We start from the raw sequence: 13,889 nt of genomic DNA on the forward strand, positions 1-13,889 counted from the left end.
AGGTCTAACATTTAAGTCTTTAATCCATCTTGAATTAATTTTTGTATAAGGTGTAAGGAAGGGATCCAGTTTCAGCTTTCTACATAGAAAATATGGCACATACACACCATGGAATACTATGCAGCCATAAAAAGGATGAGTTCGTGTCGTTTGCATGGACATGGATGAAGCTGGAAACCATCATTGTGAGCAAACTAACACAAGAACAGAAAACCAAACACCCCGTGTTCTCATTCATAGATGGGAACTGAACAATGAGATCACTTGTACACAGGGCAGGGAGCATCAAACATGGGGGCCTGTCATGGGGTAGGGGGCAGGGGGAGGGATAGCATTAGGAGAAATACCTAATGTAAATGACAAGTTGATGGCTGCAGCAAACCAACATGGCACATGTATACCTGTGTGACAAACCTGCATGTTGTGCACATGTACCCCCTAGAACTTAAAGTATAATTAAAAAATGGGGGGGGCAGAGTGTGATGTCCTGACTTGTGTTTTTAAAGCATTGGTGACACTGTGGAGGAGGAATTGAGTTGATTGGTAAAAAGGATGAACTGATCAAACTGAAAAACTAGTCAAAGTTAGTGTTTCTTGACATTCGTTATTGAAATTTTGCTCTCAGTAATGTGATCAGTAAGTATGATTAGTGCCCTTCTAAAAGAGAGCACAGAGTGCTGCCTTGCCCCTTGCACCATGTGAGGACACAAGGAGAAGACACCATCTGTGAATCAGGAAGCGGCCCCTCACCAGACACTGAATCTGCCAGCGCCTTGATTCTGGACTTCCAGCCTCCAGAACTGGGAAAATAAGTTTCTGCTGTTTTTAAGGCACCCGGTTTATGGCACTTGGTTATAGCAGCCTGACCTGACTGACACACCTTTTTTATCTTTACAGTAAAAAGTCAAACTGAGGGATAAAAACTTGATGACGTTTTTAGGAATACCCAACAAAAAAAGTGGCCATTTCCTCATCCCTGATAGAAGTTTTTGCTAAGATAAAAAATGATAAACACTTTTAAATCATGGGACCATACCAAGTAGCCATGGTTGGCATCACTAGCTAAAAATGAATCTAAAAGAACTTTGAAAAGCAGATGAAATAGCCAAATGATATGCTTTAAAAACTTGTAAAATCTTCCTAGAATATACAAAGCTTAAAAATGCATGAAGTAAGAGATGAGAACTCTCCAACCATCTTGCCATTGAAACATTGACTCAAACATAAAAAAAAAAGTTAATGAAAAACACTGCCAATAAGCAGATCAAACATAATTGGCTGAGAATGAGGGGAGGAAAAACTAAAATGCTGGTAAGCCTATAAAAGTTGTAAAACTATGTATGCCCAATTGCAAACAAACAAACAAACAAACAAACAAATTGAAACTCCTCTCCCAGAACTTTTAAAAAATAACAAAAGAGAATATTTTTAAGGCACACAAGCAATGCACAATTGCCTAATGGTATATAAAAATTGCTAATTCCTGAAAAACCTGTGACTTGAAATAAACATTTTTCAATAAACTTTTATTTGTCAAACTCACCAGTTCCAAATCTTGTTCCAAACCCTTTTCTTTCCTTCTTTCTTTCTCTCCCTCCCTCCCTCCCTCCCTCCCTTCCTTTCTTCTTTCATTCCTTCCTTCCCTCCTTCCTTCCTTCTTCCCTCCCTTCCTTTCTCTCTTTCTCTCTTTCTTTCTTGATGGAGTCTTGCTCTGTTGCCCAGGATGGAGTGCACTGGTGTGATCTCGGCCCACTGCAACCTCCACTTCCCGGGTTCAAGTGATTCTCCTGCTTCAGCCTCCTGAATAGCTGGGATTACAGGCACCTGCCACCATGCCTGGCTAATGTTTGTATTTTTAGTAGAGACAGGGTTTTACCATGTTGGCCAGGCAGGTCTTGAACTCCTGACCTCAAGAGATCCACCTGCCTAGGCCTCCCAAGGTATTAGGATTATAGGCATGAGCCACTGTGCCTGGCCTTGCTTTTCTTCTTTAAACTAGTTTTTCTTTCATTAAATGGTTTGTGCAGATTTGCATAGTGGACTCATTTCTATGTCTTTGTTGTTTAGATTCATTCATTCATTTGTTGTGCCAGATGCTGTTTTAGGTACTGAGGATACTGCAGAGAACCAAGAAGGCGTCATTGCACTGAGGAAATTAGGAGATGTCAGTTTACCTTCCATCAGCTCTTTCACATGGCCGTTGGCAAAGCTTCTACCATGCTTGTATCTAATCTGCTCCTGTGATGCATAGATTGAATGGACGTAATTCACTGCGAGCTCTTCCTCCTGGGAATGAAAAGGAGCATTCACAAGTTGCCTTATTAAAGTCTTTGGTCAGCTAATCAATTTTTTACTGTTAAACTTTTATAAGCACGCTAGGGCCAATTATCTCTATATTTGTACTCTATTAACAGTGGCATCAGCCACAGAAAGAAAGTAATTGCATCTTTATTATCTTTGTGTGTAGCAATTCATATTATTGGGCAAGACAAACTGATAGGATCTTGAATTTTGGCCCAACAGTGGCCTAAGGAGAAGCCATTTAGAAAATAGCTTTGTGACCTTGGGCATACTTTTAGTTTCTCCAGACTACAGCATCATCATCTGTAAAATTAGAGTATTGGACCAGCTTTCTGCTAAAGGCTGTGTTCACACACAAGTCGATGAATCTTAGGCATTCTGGAGGTTTATAAGAAAAGCAAAGAGAAAATGTCACTCTCATTATAAGTTTGCTTACCATGAAAGCTGCTTTCCTGACTGATGTTTCTGAAAAGGAAATAAAACAGAGAGGGAGCCATGACCTGCCAGTGATCAGTTTGATGCTGCATTAGACTAGAATTTACCCCTGTCACTGTCTCCACCTGTCCCCATAGCATCAGGTCCTGAATTTCACTAAAAATGGCAGGGAAGGACAAACCAGAAGACACAGGGAAATTAGAAGAGATAATTATGGATGATGTGAATGAAGGAAGTAATATGGAGAATGACGCTTGATTTTCCTAACAATGTGAGATTGTTCTCCAACCATTAGGGTCAGACAGTGTCATTTCTTGAGTGAAAGATCAGTCTAGATACCACAGGAAGTGGTGTTGCTAATTCAGCATGTGGCACTTTATCTACTAAAACAAAGCCCCGTTTTAAGAATCATAAAGTTGGGGTTTGGGTTGTGGCTTCGTATATTTGCATATATATGCGATTGGCGAGGAAGTGGAAGTGGGAGGTGAGGCTGCCCAAGCATTTTCTCCTGAATATCCTGACCAAATGCAGCTTTGAATAATGACATTCTTTCACCTACTTATACTTCCTCAGCAGTTTCCCCACATTTTGCCTCAAATCTTCAAAGCTTTTGACGATGTGGGCTTAAAACCATGAGGATAAATGTGTTCAGATTCTTTTGTGGCAATGCCTGCTGTGAGATACCTGTGGTCACTCTGCTTCCTGGTCTGGGTTAGTGGTTCAGAACTGAGTCCACTGGGAAGAATGGCAGTTGAGTCACAAATGTCACTGATTATTCAAAACATCTGTACAGTGTAAATGTGGAAATATCTTTTGTACTTTCCAATTCACATATTCAGTTTTGACCAGGAAGTAGCTTAGTCTCTTACAGTGTCTAACTTTTAGTGAATTTGCATTTCAAGAAGCATTTGTTGCTACAATACACAGGTGAAGTGTTATTTTAGAAAGACTGTGACTGTTTTACATGATGGAGAGGTGATTTGACTGTAAGTTAAGAGAACTGAGTTCTGGGTTCCAGTGTTGGGCCACCTACAAATGAGCTGTGATCATGGCCAAGTCATCTTAACTTGACCTTGTATTATTTCATCCATACAATGAAAGGATTTTGATTGGATGCCATGAAGGCCTTCAACGCTAACATTCTGTTCTACTATTTCTTATACAAGAGCTCTGTGGATTCTGGACATATGTATTGCTCTAGAAACTCTTGGGAGCCAAGTAAATGTTAAAAGCTCAAATTTCTGTATCCTGTTAGAGGAATGCTCAGTGTGTGTGTGTGTGTGTGTTTGTGTGTGTGTTCATGCATGTGTGTGCTCATGCTTGCCTTAATGGAATCTGAATAGATTCAGTTGACAGGAAAATATTCTAAGATTTTGGTTTTATAGAAATTCTTTTCCTTATAAGGTCTTTGTTCCTCTGTGGGGTTTTCTTTTGACCTTTGAAGAAAGCAAGACTTAACTTGGATTGCTCATCTGTGCCCTAATAGTGAGTGTCGCAGTAATTGAAGGTTAGGTTAATGACCCAGAGATAGGAGAGCAGATGACATGTAGGTGCCCCTTGTCATGCCAGTGATGGGAGCAGAATATCTGTTAGCATCCTTCTGACTGTTGCTCCAGACACCCTTGAAAAGGATCTTCCCGAGAGAGTGACCTTGCCTGTACTCAGGCTTCCTCTCAGTGACCCTCCCTGTCCTCCCCGTACCATGAAAAGGGAAAGACTGAAGATTCTGATGATGCTCACGTACCCTGCTACATGTCAGAGAATTATATTTGCTCCTCTTTCTCCTTATAATTTGACTTGTCTTTTCTCAAGGAAATTGCCTTCTTTTGTCATTTATTCTGTTGTGATTGGATTTTTTCCCCTGCTTGTATCATCAGAGGATTGGTCAAACTGGAAATCTTTCAGCTTCAATTAGCACTTTTGTAAAATAAATAAACAAACAAACAAACAAATAAATAAATAAAAATAAACAAATAGTGTTTTTGGTTGAAAGAGAAAAAAAGCCCGAAGTCTTCCTTTCCTCCTGGGTTGATCATGTTCCATTTTCTGGGTCATTTTTCTCAGATTCCTTCACTGTTGGACTGCCTGAGGTCTCATGAGGTGTTTGGATGTTTCAGCTTGAGTAAATCTCAAGCCATAATATTCAGTGTCATTCCTGATCTGGCCCTAAACTTCCTTTCCCACTCACTTTCACACTGTGCTTCAAACAGTCCTGCCTCTTTACCTTTCCTCTGAGCTCTCACTTTCTCCTGCCTTCGCTTTTACTGATTCCTCTGCCTATACTGCTCCATCTACCCAGCAAAAAGTTTCTTAAAGACCTTTTTTTGTGGAGTCTTCAATAATGCTATCTGTTATCCCCATTCACCAGTTGTAAGTACTTTCTGAATGCCCATACATGTTTTGTAATCCTCCTTTGACCGTAATCACGTTTTACATTGCCCTGTCATTACCATCTGCATGGTACTACTCTCACATTAGATTGTTAATTCTTTGAGGGCAAACATGGCCTTCACCAGTGTTTGCTGATTGAAATAACAAATGTTTGTTCGTCAGCAAAGCATTTGAAAGGCGTCCATGTGAAAAATTCTTAAAGTAATCACATGATTACAACAGCTGATGAAATTTCAGTCAGGTCTACAGATTAGATGGTAGTATTGCATTAATGTTAAATTTTCTGTGTATCATTGTACGATAATTATACAAGTAAATATCCTTATTCTTAGGACAAGCACACTGAAATATTTAGAAGTAAAGGAGACTGATGTGCACAAATTACTCTTAAATGATTACAAAAAACATACATACACACACACAAACGCACACACATGTTGCATATATATATATATATATATGCCTGGACATTCTTTGTGGTATTTTTGTAACTTTCAGGTAAATTTGAAACTATTTTAAAATAAAAAGTTTAAAAAATTAAATTGTTATATATTACCTGATCAGGGATAATCATAGAAAAGTAGCCCAAGTGCGGAAAAATAAAAGAAACATTTATTTGTAGATGAAAAAGTAACCCAGCGAACAGTCTGAAATGCATTTATTTAATATTTTATAAGTGACCTGCACACAGCACATGATGAATTCTCTAAGTTATGATGAGGTAGGTCAATTATTCTGGAAAGTCACATGCTAAATGACTATGCATAAATGGCCGGATAATCTGGGACGGTGCCCTGTGTGGAAGAATAGCAGATGTACCTCAAAGTACAGGCATTGTGAGGTTATGCCTCTAGGCACAAAATAACTCAAACTGTTATTAGAAGATGATGGGCTCTTGCCAGGAGTTACAATGTAGAGAAAAGATTTCAGAAGCATTGCAGGTGGTTACTTCTGTATGTCAATGCTACTAAAGATGCCAATGAAATGATGGGCGTTATTAGGAGGTGTTTTGGAAGTAAAAGTAATTTTGGTATGACTTACTTAAATATAAGCATATTGGTTATATATTGTTTCTTCACATGAACTCAAAAATTAGCAGCCTAAAACAACGAATATTTATTACTCACAGTTTCTGTGGGCTAGGAATTTGAGAGTAGCTTAGCTGGTGGTTCTGGCTCAGGGTCTCATGAGTTTATAATAAGTATGTAAGCAAGGGCTGCAGTCATCTAAAGGTTTAGCAAGAGCTAGAGGATCCACTCCCAAGATGGATCACTCACATGGCTGTTAGCAGGAGGCCTCAGTTCCTTACTATGTTGGTCTCTGCATATGGCTGCTTGAGCATCCGAATATCATAGCAGCTGGCTTCCTGTGAAATGGTGTTCAAATAAGTGAGATGGGAATTTCAGTGCCTTTTATGACCTAGTTTGGAAGTTTATCATTTTTGTAATATTCTATTGGTTATACAAGCCCACTTATTCATTGTGAGAGGGGCTTACACAGGCAGGATCATTGGAGGCCATCTTGGAGGCCGGCTACAATAATAGGGTATAATTATGGTTGCTGTAGCAGCATTGAAAAAAAGAAGAAAAAAAGAGTGAACTTTATAAACATGCTAGGAGGGCTTTTTATTTTTGTGACAGGCCAGGAAAATTAAGACTCTTAAGGTTGAGAAGAATGAGTAGGAATGTTATTGAAATGTATCAAATTATGACAAATTTGGAAAAATAAATATGATTTTATTCATAAAAGTTTGGGACAAGAAGTGGTGTTTGAAGTTTCTTTTTCTAATAAAAAAGAGATATAACTTGTTTTCTCAGTAGGAAATAAATAGATTTAACCCAGAAGATATAACCAGGGGATTCAGAATGTTTTAAACCCAAAACAGCTCTCCTTGATCTCTACCATAATTTCTATTATTTCTCCCAGGCCCACTGATTCTTTCTCTCATTGGTTTTCTTGCACACTTCCGATTCCTAGGCTACCACCCTAGGAAGGTCGTTCCACTTCACACGTCAATGCAGTAACCTCCACACTCTGTCTTTGCCTCCAAAGGATTTGGTCCCTTGGTTGGTTTTTGCAGACCTTCTCTGTTAATTCCCCAAGCACCTCTTTCATCAAATAATGCCCTTGCTCAAAGACTTCAAGTGAATTCTACTGCAGACAGGATAGACTCAACTCCTTAGCCTGATGCTGAAGGCCCTTTATCACCACCAAGCACCACCCTCCTTTCTAACATTACTTCTCACAATCTGTTACAAAACCTTCTGCTATCCACCCCTAAGGCGTGGCTCTTATCTTTCTCTTTGCCTTGTGGCCCCTCCTTGAGTTTTTGTTTACTCAGAAGATTCCTTTTATCCAGGTGTGATGCTGAGGGCAGGTGACAGGCATTGTAGCCATCAGCCAGCCTGTTCGTATATCTGCTCTTACCTGATTGTCTGCCTTCCAGGGAGAAGTTTAATCTCAGCATTCCCTGTATGGGAATAATAGACCCTCTCCCGTGGACTCAGTGAGATTTCACTGCTAGTGTGAGATGCTACTCAGTGATTTCTAGTTTCTTTTCTTTTTCAAGTCCCTGCTCAAGTTTGACTTTTTTCATGTGCCTTCATTACTCTTTTTGGCTTCCCCTCCTCTTAAAATTCTGGCAAGTCATCTCTAAATGGACTCATTGGCAAATAATCATATTTTGTTTATAATTTTTCCCTAGTAGATTTTAAGCTATTATGGGCAGAGACTGTGCTTTACAAGTCACAGTTGTTGCCATGGTTTCTTGCACTTAGATCTTTAATGAGTATTGTTTGTAGATATTTTCCCGCGTATGTTGTGGATGATGATTTCACAGAGACATTGTAGAGGATTTTACAAAGTTGATGATGAGTGAGTTACCAGGGTCTTCCCCAAATTATCCCTTAACACCACCTATATAATGACAGTGGGGCTGGCTGGTTAGGTAGGCAGGGCAACATCTCTGTTCCCATTCAGCTTATTCTGGTCTTAACCATGGTGTGCATCATGCTGTACTGAATAGATCAGTTTGTGGCCATTTTCCAATGGGGCTGTGAGCTCCTTCGGGATAGCTCAGCACTGGACATTGTCAGTGCCTTGCCCAGTTTTTGTTTAATGTGAAGCGCCCAAAGAATTTGAACTATTAGTAAACATTCACTTCATGCTAATGTTTAGGGATTTTGTGTGTGTGTGTGTGTGTGGGCGGCGGAGGGGGGGGCTTGTTTATAAAGCCATTATAAGTTTATAAAATAGATTTTGAGAGTATCTTTTTTTTTTTTTTTTTTTTTTTTTAAGACAGAGACTTGCTCCACCACCCAGCTGGAATGCAGTGCCACAATCACAGCTCACTGCAGCCTTGACCTCCGAGGCTCAAGCGATCCTCCTACTTCACCCTATACTCCACCCCTCTCAGTAACTGGGACTACAGGTGCATGACACCAAGCCTGGCTAATTTTTTTTTTTTTTAATAGGGCTGGGGTCTTGCTATGTTGCTGAGGCTAGTCGCAAACGCCTGGGCTCAAGTAATCCTCCCACCTTGGTTTCCCAAAGTATTGGGATTATGGGAGCCACCTAACCTGGCCTTTCTTTTATTAATGCTGGTAGACACACTCATTTAACTTAAAAACTTCCCAGGAATACTCTGTTCCTGCCATTACATAATTTAATTTGATTTAGAATATGTTTGTTGTGGGTTTGATGTTAGCAAGATGACATGAGGCCCGCAAAACAAAGTAAATATAGCACTTGTACTGTTTGAAATGAATAGTCATACCTGGACAATGTAATATGTTATTAGAATAACTAGCCTTGCTCAGTGAACAGAGAAGTCATGCTAATGCCTTAAGAATTCCTTTCATTGGCAAACTAATATTTCTATGGAAGTCCTCATCTGAGATTGTTCTCAGGGCAACCAGCAAGCATTACTCATTCTACATCTTTAATGCGCTGAAGCTGGACCATTGCTTCTCTGTTCATGGCCTCAAAGCTCCAGGAAGAACTTAGCACACTGCCTCTGCCGGTCTTTCTGAGTAGTTGGAGGAAGAGTGAGTACATCCTTTACAGATAACACGATGGAGTGGTTAGGTGAAATGGATGGCTCTTGTTAAAAAGTGGCTATTCTTAATCAAGAAATTTGTTTTAATTTAACTTAGAGATATGTGAGAGAATCTTAGTAGCAGAAAATGAGCTTGAGAAAAAACTGGTTGAGGGTACCCAAGTTATTTCTATGTGTGCACTTCATTGATTCTAGGAAGAAAATAGATTTTGGAGCCAAAAGGAGTCATCTGGAATAATTTTCCCCTCTGTTGTTTCAAAAATAAATTAATAAGTCAGCACCCCATTATTTATTTCTCTTTAACTCAATGATAGAGAAACTACTGCTTATCATCAGAACTAAGTCTCATCCATTGTAAGGATTTTATTCATCCTAATTATTTACTGAGGCTTTTGTGGTAGAATAAACAAAGCTTGCCTTCCAAGTGGAGCTGCAAAACACAGGCAGCAAGAGTTAACTCTGTGGGCTGTTTCCCTTTCTAATAGGAGCACTTTAGCAATGCTAATCAGTTGTACTGATTTTGTTTTGATTTTTCCATAATAATTAAGTGAATGATCTGAAATGCAATCAAGTTTGGCACTAGGGGGTTCATGCAGATGACTCTTCATTTTTTTACATTTTAAATTGTGTTAAATGGAATCATAGGAAAGTTATTTGAAGAGGAAGTCTGAGTGGGTGAGGGTAGCCAACACCCAATTTAGAGATTTGAATATATTCAAAATGTCTATCTTAATGAAGCAAATCACCACTGCATTGCCTTTGTTTTCAATTGAAATAATAGTATTTTTTAAAAATTTCATTTTGTTTTCATTTGCATTCCAAAGTGGAAAATTATAAGACAGGATGCCACAGCATAGAAGAGAGAAATGAGGAAGAATAAATGTACTGGACTTTCCTTCTTCAGAGTGGACATAGTGGAAAAAGGGTACTCACCACGTTTACTCACCAAAACCTATAGAAGAAAACAAAGAAGACAGGGAAAAAGTAAATGAATGCCCTATCTTCCTTCCTTCTTTCTCTCTTTCTTTCTTTCTTTCTTTCTTTCTTTCTTTCTTTCTTTCTCTTCTTTCTCTCTTTCTTTCTTTCTTTCTTTCTTTCTTTCTTTCTTTCTTTCTTTCTTTCTTTCTTTCTTTCTTTCTTTCTTTCTTTCTTTCTTTTCTCTCTCTCTTTCTCTCTCTCTCTCTGTCTTCCTTTTTTAGAGATAGAGTTTCGCTCCTTTTGCCCAGGCTGGAGTGCAGTGGCACGATCTTGGCTCATTGCAGCCTCTGCCTCCCGGGTTCAAGCAATTCTTCTGCCTCAGCCTCCCAAGTAGCTGGGATTATAGGCACCTGCCAGCATGCCTGGCTAATTTCTTGTATTTTTTAGTAGAGATGGGATTTCACTCTGTTGGCCAGGGGGTTTTGAACTCCTGACCTCAGATGATCCACCCACCTCGGCCTCCCAAAGTGCTGGCATGAGCCACCACGCCTGACCTAAATGTCCTATCAACTTCTGATTTTGATTGCGTCTCAGTGCCTTTATTGAACAAGATAGAATGAAAGGACAATCCGTGTTTCCTAATTTAGAGAAATGCTGTGTTTCTTAGTTCTGTACACCTTATTGGCATATTTGTGAGATATCTTCTCTCCTCATCGTCTATAATATCTGTGTTATTTTCTCAAACAGTTTTAACCAGCTTATGTGAATTTGCATGATCCTTGCCTCTTGATCAAACAATTCTTTTTGGTTTTGCAGATTACTCTATAGCTCAGTTAATTTTCTAATTTTAATGAGGAAAATGGATTGGGACAAAGAGACCAAGTAATACACACACACACACACACACACACATATATACACACACATTTTTTTTAATGGACTGATATTTTTTCTTTCAAAAATGGTACCTGCGACTTCTCAATGCAGTTTGATATTTCTGTATACTGAACTTCCAAAGCAATGAGAAGGTGGCCAAATTCTGCTTTTTCTCTGTCACCTCCTCTTCACAGGGCAATGCATCAGGTACAAAGCAAGAAGAGAAACCAGAAGATTAGTGTCAGTATTTTTACATTAAAAGAAAACTCACAACCTCTTTCTTGTTCTTGGAGTTTGATTCATGGCTTGTGGCAATTTCTAACTTTACAGACTAAACATTTCTAATTGGTAAATGGATGGTTTGAGTCTGAGATGACTCAGGAAATAAACTTTCCAATTTGGGGTAATTGTTTATGAGTAGATGGCATGTTACTGCTTACCAGCCTTCATGTCTTTGAGGAAAGAATGAAAGCTAAACACATTTCACACTTCATTGAAAGGAAATACTTCTCCTCACATAGATAAAGCAATGAGACAAGGAAATAATTGCCATGCTTATTTGTTACAGCCAAATATATTAAAGATGTTTTTGATGGATCAGGAAAACACTAGCTGTATATTACATGGCTTCAGCTGTAAAACAGGGACAATAAAAACTACTACTTAGTTAAGTTGCTGTAAGGATTACATAGATAATTCACATAAATGGCTCAGTACTGTGTCTGGCATACAGTAATCGGTCAGGAAATGTTAGCTGTTATTGTTTATTATTATTATCACCATCATTTTTTATTCATTCCTGTTAAATGAAATAGCTTCTTTATATAATGTTAAGCTTCAGATTTTAGAGTTTCATGATGGTTAGCATGTGAGAAATGTCAAGAATTTGAATTAATCTATTAGTTAATTTTGGATATTTATGCTTTATCTATTGGAATTATTTAGTGACCATTGAAATATCCTTTTTAAGATTTTACAGCTTCTTTAATGACTTACACAATATCTTTTAATTATACTACAAATTCATGATTTTGTTTTCCTTATTCCAAGTCAAACATTTTCTTTTAGCCTTTGTTGAGTCAGCAATAGGTAACTTGTCCTAGTATACTTAAACAATCTTGATTTTGAAGAATTTAATATTTCCTCATGTGATCTGTCCTGAATTTGAATGATAAACTATTTCCTAAAGTTGTTTTTTTGCTGTTATTGTTGTTTATTTTTTTTAAGATAAATTTGTCTTTTCAAACCATGAAGTTATTATTCAATACATTTCATTCCCAAATATTGAAAATTTCTTGGTGTGGAAAATGAGTATAACTTCTTAAAATGCCAGCCCCCACCCAGCAAATCCCTGCTTTGCTCACATAATCTGGCTTATTATTACTAGTTTCACTAGTTTACCAACAAGCAGGTTGGCGCTTATTTTGTTTGTAATTAAGAAATGGATCAGTGATTTCTAATTTTGTGTCCATTTTTATAATGATTAGATGACACAGTATGACAATTAAACTTCTCCTTCTTACTAAATTCCAGAGGCTGCAGGAGTGCATGCGATTCCCAGGTGCAAACCATTACAGGTGTTACACACCCGGGCCTGGCGCGGGTCCTAGCACATCGCATGTGTTCAGTAAATGCCTGTAGGTGGCTTCGCTTGATGATATCAGAGGAACCTTCAACCTGACACATCTAAAGCTGAACTCAAAGCTTCCCCTCCCCAGAGGACGGTTTCTGTGAGTTCCATCTCAGTGAAGGGCTAACAATCCCCACAAGGAGCTAAACCAGAAGCTCCTCCCCTCCCTTAATCCATGTTCAATAGCCAAATCCTGTTGATTCCACATCCTAAAAATCTCCCAGAGCCACTCCACTTCTTACAACCCGATTGCCGCTGCCTTGATCTGTTCACAGTTGCGTCTCCCCTGGCCTCCCTCCAAGAGCCTCCCCGTGCAGCTAGAGTCATTCTTCTAAGGCCACTCTGCATCATTTACTAGCTCCATGTTATCCTTGGATGAAGTTCCCTAGTGCACAATGGCTTATGAAACCCATCACGACTCACCCTCTGTCTCTTTCTCCAGCTGTCCCCTTTCTCTTGCCATGAATTAACTTGAACTCCCTAAATGCGCCTGGCCATCCCTTACCTGTGGATCCCTCTGCCTGGAACATTCACCCTCTTCTATCTCCTTTGCCAGCCTATTTTCCAAGCTTTTAAATATGTTACTTTACGGTTTTTAGGTTCATTTTCTCAAACATCGACCTGCAAACAGCCTTACATTTTTTTCTATGCATAGTCTAGTTTTTAGAAACTGCTGTGAGATGGTTGGTTTCATTCCTTTTCAGCAGATGGAGAAATTGAAGCATTGTGTTTAAGAAACTTATGTTATGATTACTAAATTATAAACGTCTTAACAGGCAGGGATAGGGACTGGCTCTGTATTTTATATCCAGCCTTTGCATGGTGCCTAGGATGGAGCAGGCATTCAGTGCATTGAATGACTTATCGAATGAATCTCAGTTTGAGCCTGAGGTACCTCTCTCTTGATTCGATGGAGCTTCTGTTTCATCATTTATTTTCTAGGACAAATGAGGCCAGCTATCTCTGTGTGCCCTCCTCTTCCAGAAGGGAAATATGCCGGATGAGAGAATGTGGTGGCCTGTGTTGCTCTGAATTGTTCTGGTAGATTTCTTTAATATTGGCTGACATAAATGAGAAGGGCTTTTGTTCTTGTGGCAATTGATGATGATTTGCATATTTTAGTAATTTGCAAAATAGTAGCCACCCTACACAACATAAGAAACACCCCTCTCTCAGGGACCATGGAATTTGGTGACCTGGCTATTGAAATACATGGCTTATTATGCACATTTCAGCCCTAGTGACAACTGGTACCTGGTGGTTGCTGTACTGAAAAGAATT

At 39.0% G+C, this 13,889-nt stretch overlaps 1 protein-coding gene across 1 annotated transcript in view; it reads left to right on the forward strand.

Annotated features, from left to right (window-relative positions):
- Positions 1–13,889, forward strand: part of MEGF10 (multiple EGF-like-domains 10) — a 174,445-nt gene that overhangs the window by 28,917 nt on the left and 131,639 nt on the right. The gene's annotated exons all lie outside the window — the stretch shown is intronic.

Source organism: Colobus angolensis, unplaced genomic scaffold, assembly GCF_000951035.1.
Source record: "Colobus angolensis palliatus isolate OR3802 unplaced genomic scaffold, Cang.pa_1.0 Scaffold206, whole genome shotgun sequence".
Classification (NCBI taxonomy): Eukaryota; Metazoa; Chordata; class Mammalia; order Primates; family Cercopithecidae; genus Colobus; species Colobus angolensis.